Consider the following 11,188-nt stretch of genomic DNA (forward strand, 5'->3'; position numbering starts at 1 on the left):
GTACCAGTAATGTTTATACTATTTATTACTGTATTTTAACATTTTGGATAAAAGCCATCAGCTGTATGGAGATGATAAAACATTCACTATTCAGTATTACTGCTTTACTTTCAGAATGAAGCTTTCTGTCCTAATACTTAGCTTAAAAGCTGCAGTAACTATTTCATTGTCTTTTGTATATTATTAGAAATCAAAGGTAACAGTAAGCCTTTAATTGTCAAATCTAATGACCTCAGTTATCCTTCTTGATTTCTCTGCAATATTTTACATTTGACCACCTTCTCCTTAATATTCTTCTAGTTGTCCTGTCTGTCTGAGTGTTCTTTCCAGGTCTTCCTTTGCTTATTCATCAACCATGTCATGCCCACTAACTGTGGTAATACCCCAAGCCCCTGTTCTCTTTTTTCTCTGCTCTTGTATGGTGACATCATTGCCCATGCGTTCAATTATCACCTCTATGAAGATAAATCCTAGATCTATATATCCAGTCCTTGTTTCTCTCCTGAGCTCCAGATCTTCATCACAATTTTCTATTAGACATTTCAAATTGTATGTTCCATGAACATCTCAAACTCATTGTTTCCGAAACAGAGCTTATTTCTCACTCATATCCATCCTTTTTCCAAACTTTTCCCTTATCACAGTCAATGGAACCACCAACTTTCCCATCACACAGGTTTAAAACCTAATCCTTACCTCATTTATCAAATCACCTCATTTGTCAAATCCTCTTGTTTCTGTCGACACATCTTTCACATATATCCCTTTCTCACCAGTTGCAGTCACTATCCTACTTTACACCCTTATCACATCTCACTTGGGCTATTAAAATAGTTTTATTTAGTCTCCTTATCTCAAGTCTCTCTCTTTTCCATTCCATTATTCACAAAGCTATCAAAGCAATTTTCTTAAATCTCAAGTCTCACCTTGTCACCTTCTCTTGACCCAAAATGCTAGTGTCCACTTATTAACTTTAGGATCAAATATAAACTCTTCTGGCATTTAAATCTTTACAACTTGACCCCTTCTTGTCTTTTCTCTCTTCTTACACACTGCATCCCTCTGTTACTCTGTAATGGAGCCATTCTGCCCTGCACTATGCAATACACACACACACACACACACACACACACACACACAGTTGTTTGTCCTTAATTTTTGAAGAGGACCAGTAATATCACAGAGTGTGTCTTGACTCCTGAGTCAATTTGGTTTAAATGAAGCAGAGTTGCATAAAGTCTTCAGCCTTACTCCCTCTTCCAGAATCATCGAAGTCCAGTGGCAAGACAAAAGTCAGGATGACTGGCAGGCTGACCTTGGCATCTTTTATGTCAGACCAAGCTCTAAGCATCCCATAGCATCTACTTCTGCCACCTTCATGGCTATTGGAACAAATTGTTCTCACCTGCCTATTCCACCAGGGAAGTCTTCAAATGCTTGGGGTAGACATCACCCTAGTTCACGGATGGATTTGTGGCTCATTGATTAACCTGAACCTGGTTTAGACCATCTGCCAAGATGGTTTACCAGGGTGTGCCCACTTGGCATGCAAAAGCTTTTTGGAGTTATAGGTGAGATTTGGGTGAAGGTAGATGAGCATCCCTGGAAAAGGTTCAGCAAACCCTCACGCCAGAGGTGCTAGTCCTCCCTGAACATCCATATACCCCTATATACATATCTATGTCTGTGGGTATATATACATAGATGCACAAATATGTAATACACTTACGTTACATATACACATATATGTACATGTTGTCTTTCTTATTAGGATATAATCTCCTTGAATGCAGAAGCTGTTTTTATTTTTGTGTTTGTATCCCCAGCACAGAGCACAATGCCTGGCGTACAGCTCAATAAATGCTTGTGGATTGATTTTTATGAGGCATTAGATAGCAGTAGACATGCTTTCACAAGTGATATTCTATAGCAGATCACACCTTTATAAAAATAGAATTAATTGAAAGAATTCAAGATCCCATTGTGCTTAACTTTTGTTAACTTTTTTGTTGACTATTAAAAATGTTTGAGTTAGTAGAACAAAGCATAATACGTTAAAAGATTTCTTCCAACAAGATGTCTCCTATGAATATGTCAACATTACACAAAATACCTTGAAAAGTTAACAGCAGGAATAATTGTGTATGAGGACCTTCTGATTATTAATAGTAATCAGGCATAGAACAGGGATACATGCTTGACAAAGGTGTTCATCACTGTCATGAAGGCCCACCATGGAGTCCAAGTTGAAAAGAAATTTCCTTTAAATAAATCTATCAATCAAAAAGCATTTATTAAGTGCTTTCTGGCCCAGCCCTGAGCTAAATTGGGGATACAAGTACAAAGACCATAATAATCTCTGTTCTCAAGGAGCTTACCTTTTATCAGGATGGTGACTTATATAGATACAGATTTCTCCAGATATTCCTGTTTGTGGATGATGTCATGCTGACTGCATAAAGCCCCAAAACAATGTAAAGCCTCTTAAATGAGCTCCATAGAGCTTGCCCATAGCTTTTATACACACACACACACACACACACACACACACATCTGCAATAGATACTGCTGATGGACAATAAGCTGGTCCCCAAATTGAAAAGGAGTAGAGGAATTGCTTTTGGGAGATTGCAAAGTGCACACATATCAACAGACATTGATGAAGCACTTTCTATGTTCCAGGCATTGTGCTAAGTGCTGGGGATGCAAAAAGAAGCAAAAGACAGTCCCTGATCTCATGAAATTTACAATCTAATGAGGGAGACAACATGATACATATACAAAGCAAATTATATATTAGATAAAGAAGAAACAATCAACAGAGAAGAAGGCACTGCAACTAAGATAGGTTGGGGAAGGCTTTCTGTAGAAGGTAGGATTTTAGTTGGGATTTAAAAGGAAGCCAGGGAGGACAATGGTTGGAGGGAAGGAGGGAGAATATTCTAGGTATGAGAGATAGCCAGAGAGAATACCTGGAGCAGAGATGAAGTGCTTTGTTGGTAGAACAGCAAAGATGTCAGCGTCACTGGATTGAAAAGTATGTATTAGGGAGTAAGGTATAAGAAGATTGCAAAGGTAGGAGGGACAAGGCACATTAAAGTAAGAGCTAGTAGATGGAAGGAATGGGAAAGGAAAATATATAGGATGAAGGAAAAGGAAGTTTACTGTCTGTGGAACAAGCATTCCAGAGGGCATGGTAGAAGGGCTGGGTAGAGTTAGGATGAAAGCTTTGGGGTGGGAGGGTTGAGGGTTAAGGGGTGAGGAATGGGGTTTGGTTGACTTCCAGCTTCAAGAAGGAAAATGGAAGAAGCCAACCTTACTTCATGTTGCTAAAGAAAAAGACTGTGGGAAGACATGAGAGGAGCTGGCAATCTCTATTATGTCCCTGCCCCCATCAAGCTACATCAGATTGAATTTTAAACTGTATTTGAGAAAAGGGAATATTAGAAGAAAAGAATGTTATGCAAAATCTTTCAAATGATTTTTAGAAGGCCTGATAATTTTTTATTTGCTATCTAATTTATTGCAACAGCTTGACAGTGTTAATAGAAATTGTTTCCATCCCCACTGTGATTAGTGAGACTTTGCTGTCTGAGGTGAAACCTTTGGGACCATGAGTTTTCTTTTTGAGCTTTCATTTTCAGGTTTGTAGTACCATTAATGCAATGTTTCACCACTTAAGGAAAGTGTGAGCAACTCTGTTTCCCTGGGAAAATGATTGGGAGGGCTACCTTGGGAATGCTAAGGTAGGACCCTCTTGACTCAGCTTCCCATGTAAGAAAATTTCCCAATTGGTTAATTCTCAGCCTGGCTGTGGTATCTGTTCATACCCTTTGTTGCTTATGCTATTCTCACCTGAAACCAATTGGAACTAGGGATGTTTTAGTCACTCTGTGCCCCTGGGCTTTGGCCTGGAGGCTTCTATAGTCATCCCAACCTGTCTCTTCCTCTTATAGCAAAATCTCTAAAATCAGGGCAAATCTTTCTTCATATAATTGTTGTTACAATATCTTAGCACCTCCTGATGTTTTAACAACTAAGTAAATGAGTATTTGGCCTTGTCATCTACCTGTTTGTAGTCATACATTCATGTATAAGATAAATTTTTTCAAAATGTTATGGGATTAATTAGACAGTTTGTGGGGCCAGAATACACACATACATATATATGTATACACACATATTAATTAGCTATTAGTTCATAATTAAATCTAAAACATCTTCAGTTTTGTTTTAAAGAAAAGGATTAACCTTAAAGCAGAATAATTTATGGAATATCCTGTGCTACCTCAAAGGGAACTCCAGTTTTTTACTTAGGTTTATTATTTAATGTGAGATTGATACTTGTATATAGAGCATGTTCTGAAATGCAAACAAATTACACAAGATTTTAAAGATGATTTGAGAACAGTGGTCTATGTGGGTGTAATATCCTGTTAATTTGGGCATGGTTAGTAACTGAACGTGTTTTACTATAGACAACTCATTTGATACAATCTGGAATTATTTACTTACTCTATTCAGACACCGCACCACAGCCCTTTGTTAAAATAAGCATTTTTGGGATGAATTCATTTGTGTGACCATTCAACTTAGACATAGAAGTGACTTACTTACAAAGGTTGTTGTTATTAGATCCTTAGTGGCATCTCATCCTCCTAGGGAAGAGAGGGGAATGAGTTGTCCTATTTTTTTTTTCCCTGTAAGCTTTACAGACATTTTGAGTTTTCATGCTTTTGGCATTCAAATATTATGATGATGGTTCTGTGTATTTATTTGATACTTTTTCATTGATATATGTTTGAAGAAGCGCTTTGGTAAAACATAATTTATTAAAAACAAAATTTTAAAGTAATAGGCACAGAAGAGTATTACAAATTAAGTATCATGGGTTCTTTTCTTAAAATGGCAGAAAAGTGTGTGTAGGAAGATTGTTTTGTTTCTTAATGGGATATTTGACTAGAATTTGTTTTGTTACTATCTGGTGTTTTTGTTTTAAAGCAGTTTATACTATTTTAACCTTTTCCCTTCAATTAATATTATTTTGTTTTATTGCCAGGTTTATGAACTTTGGTAACCTGTGTTCTTTTTTTAGCTTTTGTATTTTTTATGATATTTTTAGGCAAGATGCATTTTTATACCGAGTGTAACTTATGTCAGATCCAACCTTAATGAGGTACCTTCTATCTTTATTTTTTCTTTCCTATCTGAAAGGTAATTAAGTGCTTCTAAATCTACCCCAATACTGAATTACTTACAAGCAGCCCTGATAGTATGTATACCAGAAATTTCCGATTACTGTTACAATTAATTTCTAATGAAAATGTAAAAAGATGCTGCTAAAAGCATATTGTACATTTAATTAAATCAAGATGGCTAATGAGATTAACTTTCACCACTGCTCTATGCAACAATGCCAAATGATTTAAAGGCCATCAAAACATTTCAATCAGTATTAAAACTTTAATTAAGCCAGTAATGCTGCATGCCTGTTGTTGATGACAGCATGGGTCAGTAAGTTCTTCATTGAGTGCCTTGCAATAATTTAAAACTGAATACATGTAAGATACTGTGTTAGGCTGTGGGGTTCAATTTTTCATTCACATATGTATGTATATACATATATGTATACACATATATGTATACACATATACATAGACACATATGTATGTAAAAACCTAAAGAGTCATCTGTTCCTTTTGAGAATTTGATGGATTTATCACTGTAAGAAATTACATGTACATTTTGCTGCTATTCATTGTCAGATAGATGACACAAGATGCTTTAAGTTTATGTAACAGTAACAGTGCTGCCAAATCATTCAGATATTTTTTGGAAAATATAAGTGCCAAATTCCAGACAAATCACACATATTCTTATTCTTTCCAAAGCACTATGACCATGTACAATAGAATTTTAATTCCCTAAAAGACAAATCACCCAGTTATTACTTAATCTCCTTGTGCCTTATACCACAAGGGAGCTGGGGCTAGTGAAAACAAGGATACTAATGACTTGAGGTTTGTATCTCCAGTTTGGCCACTACCCTGGAGGCAGCTGCTATAGATCTCTGAGTCCCTGGCCTTCCTAACCTTCACCTTAGGCTATCCTCTGCCTTCTGGACCAAGGTTCAGCAGTGCATCTGACTACTCAGTGCCTTCCTTGGTCAGTGATAGAACTCATTTTGACCAAGAAGTGGGAATGTTGAATGCAGCTAACCTTGCCTAACCCTGCAAATTGCCCGAGGGTGATCAAAACCAGTTAAAAGAGGACTATTGATACTAGTTAAAAAGAGGGAAAAAAGGAGCTGGCCAGTCTGATCAGATGTTGCCGCTCCTGAGCCTCCCTGGCCTTCTCTATGGACTTTCAGTTGTGCAAAACAACTTACTTAATACCTTGAGGCTGTGCCTCCTATGAGACTCCCTCCCTGTTGAAATGTATTTAACCTTGCTCTCTATTCCACCCCTCTTGGGCACTCCAGGACTTCTGTACTTCATGATGCCCTGAATTGCAATTCCCATGCCTCCATTAAAGATCCTAGTTTTTGCTACTTTGGTAGTCTTTATTTCAGGTTGACAGTCTTTACCATCTATATTGTTATAGTCTGAGTGTGTGTGTGTGTGTGTGTGTGTGTGTGTGTGTTTTGATATGCTTTACTTCACTCTGCATCAGTTCATATGTCTTCCTTTACTTCTTAGTATTCTTTGTGTTCATCCATTTCTATTGCACAGTAATATTCCATTTGTTTACTTCAATTTATGTAACCATTTGCAAGTGAGTGACATCTACTTTGTTTCCAGTTCTTTGCTACTACAAAAAGTTCTGCTATGAATATTTTGTTATAAATGGGAACTCTGTGTTCTTAACTTTATTAGACTGTATGACTAAACAGTGGGATCTCTGAGTAAAGTTATAGACTTTTAAATTTATTTTTTAAGCGTAATTCCAAATTGTGGTACATAATGGTTGGACGAATTCACATGTCCACCAATTGTGTTTTGGTATGCTTTTTTTTGCCACAACTCTCCCAACATTATTATTTTCATCTTTTGTCATCTTTACCAACTTGCTTGCTATGAGGTGAAACCAAGTTTTGTAAAATATTTATCTAATCATTAGTGATTTGGAGTATAGTTGTAAAAGGTACTGATTTTGCTCCCTTTTGATTTTTTTGTGTGTGATTTTTTTAAATTCAGTTTGCATATCCATTTTGATAGTATTATAGTATATGATATAGGATGTTTGCCTAAACCTTATTTCTGCCAAATGGCTTTCAAATTTTTCTAGCAATTTTTGACACATAAAGAGTTCTTCCCTAAATAATTTATATCCTCTAGTTTATTTAAGACTGGTTATTCAATTTGTTTGCAATTCTTTCGTAGTCTATTCAACCAATCTGCTTTTGATGCCTACTCCTTTATAATACAATTTTAGATCTGGGAGTACTATTCACCCTTCATTCCTACTTTCATTATTTCCTTTCTATCTCTTATTTCTCTAATTAATCATTGTTATTGTTTTTTTAGCTCTACAAAGATTCCTTTTTTTTTTTTTTAAGGCAATTGGGGTTAAGTGACTTGGTCTGAGGCTATATTTGAACTCAGGTCCTCCTGACATCAGGGTCAGTGCTCTATTCACTGCACCAGCTAGCTGCCCCCAAAGATTCCTTTTGTAATTTGATTGGCATAGCACTAAATTTGTCAATTAGTTTAGGTAAGCATCATCATTTTTATTATATTGGCATGGCTCAACCATGAGCAGTGAATATCTCTCTAATTATTATTGATTGGTTGATCCAGTTATTATCATTTTAAAGAGTGCTTTATAATTCTATTTACATAAGTCTTGAATGTATAAAGGCCTATCTTTTAAACACTAATATTTTCTCTGATAATTTTGTGTAGTTGGGAGTCATGTAGTACTACATTCTTAGAAGAACTGAAGTTGATAATCACCCAAAGGACAAATGAGTTGTGCATTGTAGATATGAAAATGTTGAAACACATTAAAAATGAGCAGTTAAATGGGAGAAGTCGTATGAAAGTTGTCATTAAAGAAATGTATGACTGGAAAAAAAGAATAGATCAGTATCAGAGAGTGAGGCACACCTGGTGGACAACCTGCACTCTCCAATGATATCTTCATATTGTCAGGAAAATATTGAGTGGATCCTTATGGTATGTACTCCACTATGGAGACATGAAACAACATGGACAAGAGGCATATAAGATGCATAGGCATGGATGGACTTTGATCTGTATCATTGGAGGGAATATACTCATCAATGGGATTACAAATACTTTGCACTATTGAAGTATTATTCAATTTAGATATGCTCAGTACATTAAAAATCATGACCATATCACATTGCTTCCAATTTGTTATAAGTATTAGATGGTGTGTAAAAAATTTCTTCTCAGATGTCAAAGACTAAAGGTCAGTTTAATGAGGAATCATAGCAGAAGTTTTTTAGATAGCACAATTTAAAAATAAAAATAAAAATTTCAGAAATTGAGTAGAGCCATTAGAAGCTATAAGTGATACTTGGAGGAGATTAAGCAATGTATCATATTCAAGATGCAAAATAAATATTAATTATTATACCTATGATTGAGTTATACAATTATTACATTTTATAAATAAATACAGATCTAGAGAAAGAAAAAGGAAAATAGGAAAATATTTACATTTGAAAGTACAGTGAATTAATTTAATGTATAAGACCAATATCATAATTGTTACTTCTGACAGATGGTATTTTACATTTCGATTTTTAAAAAAAAGATATATTCTTAATGATATATGTCAAGGAAAAGCCACCATATGTTGTTAAACACTTCCAATTTATCATTTAATTTGAAAGGCACACTAAGATAGAACCATTAAATTCTTCATTGCTACGACCCGAAGTATCCTTAATGAAGGATAAACTGTGACACTTTCAGGCTATTGTCCAAAATCATAGACATCTGAGGCATATCAGCCAACAAAGGATTTTCTCAGTATGGATGAAGAGGTAAATACAAAATATGTTCTGCCTAGATTATTAATTAAATCTATGTAGTTATAATAAATTTTCTGAGATTTAATTCACTCATCCTCTCCAAGGAATAATGATAACTCATGTTATCGCATTTCATCCTCAAAACAGCCCTGTGAGGTAAAGGTTTTTATTGCCTTTCTTTAATACGTAAGGACACTTCCTTCTCATCTGAGACTTTAGTTGATTTGCCCGGAGTCACACCGTAAATATCTGAGGTCTTACTTGAATCCAAGGCTTCCTGACTTCAGGATCAGTACTCTGTCCACTGTTCTACCAGGTGTGATTTGATATAATAGAACCTTAAATGTGCAAGTTTATATTTAAAAGTAAGTTAGGGGATGATTCACATTACAAAAAGATTTGCTCCTATAAGAATATTCCTTTAAATAGAAAACTTGCAAGAGATATAATAAATAACATTCTTATAACATCTATATGGAAAGGGGGAGGACTAAGGAAAACTGATGACAGGTGACTATTAAAACATAGATGTTTTTAAAATGTTTTTTAATCTCTGCCAGTATGAAGCAGTTTATCTGTTTGGGTTTCATTAGTGGGTGAAAAAGAATAGGAAAGCAATCAAATGATAAATGCTTAAAAGCTATATATTTTTCAGATTAGAATGTCTTGATCTGAAATTTTAGGATATTTTGTTCAATGGAAAAGTTACCCCACAGCCACTGCCTGTTATTTTTAAGAACATTCCTGAAAACTAGAAAAAATAGTTCAGATGGTCATCCTAATAATTATAAAGAAGTCATTTTACTTCACAACCTGAAAAGATAGGAATAAATCCTCTGACTCTCTATTTCATAGACTCTAAAGATGGTAGAGCAATTAGATACCATCTTGTTACAAATAAGGACACCGAAACCCAGAGAGGTGAAATGTCTTGTCTACCGTCACTCAGGCAATTGGCTGAATAGGGATTCAAATTAAGGCCTTCTGACTCCAGATGTAGGATTGAGTTTCACTATACTGTTCTGTATTTGCAGCCAATTAGATTACAATCGTTACTTTGTGATTGTTGTTCAGTCATTCCAGTCATGTCCAACTCTTTGTGAGCCCATTTGGGGTTTTCTTGGTACTGGAATGGCTTGCCATTTCCTTCTCCAGCTCTGAAACTGAGGCAAATAGGGTTAAGTGACTTGGCCAGGGTCACATAGCTCATAAGTTATCTGAAACTGGATTTTAACTCAGATCTTCCTGACTCCAGGCCCAGTGCTCTATATACTGTGACACCCAGCAATTGCTCAATAGTAATTGACATGTATTTGCGAAAAACAAGTCATATTGAACAAACTTTTTTCTCCCTTCTGTATGGAATGCTGATGGCTTTGAAGCAACAAATGAAATCATTTTTATTAGGTTTTAAAAATTTTGCCTCACGACATTATTCTCTACAAACTAAACAAAGATTGTTTAATACACTTTTTAGGTTAAATCAAAATTGACTAGAAAGCCATTAGTTCAATGTCAATTTTTTTTAATATTTATTTTTCATCAACTTTATTTTTTTTATTTTTCTTTTTGCAAGACTATTGGGGTTAAGTGACTTGCCCAGAGTCACACACAGCTAGTGAATGTTATGTGTCTGAGGCCGGATTTGAACTCAGGTCCTCCTGACTCCAGGGAGAGTGCTCTATCCACTGTGCCACCTAGCTGCCCCTTAATGTCAATCTTAAATACTGAGAAGAGTCACCAGTCCTGTGGAAAGTGGCAAAATTGAAAGCCTGCTTACTAAATTTGCTAATGATACCAGTTAGGCACATGGTTCTTTTTTTTTTTTAATTGCTGTGGATAAAATAGACCTCAAAACGACTTTGTACAATTGAAAAATAATCCATAAAAACCAGAATGGAATTCAAGAGAAATGTGTTAAGATCGTACTAGAGTTCAAGCTATACCCCACACTTAAAAATCACCAAAAAAAATTAGGGCCATTATTTTTGGTGGGAAATGAAGACAAACTATTGAAAAGTATAATTTATAGAATATTTTTTAAATGAATTTTCTCCTTCCTGTTCATTTCTTTAACCATGTAAACTAAGTAGTGTTAAGTAATTACTTAGGAGACTTTAACCACTCAGAATTGTTTGTAATTAGCATATCAGTTGATTATAAAGAGATGATTATGAAGTGATT

The sequence above is a fragment of the Vombatus ursinus genome, unplaced genomic scaffold, assembly GCF_900497805.2.
Source record: "Vombatus ursinus unplaced genomic scaffold, bare-nosed wombat genome assembly UNPS02014779.1, whole genome shotgun sequence".
Classification (NCBI taxonomy): Eukaryota; Metazoa; Chordata; class Mammalia; order Diprotodontia; family Vombatidae; genus Vombatus; species Vombatus ursinus.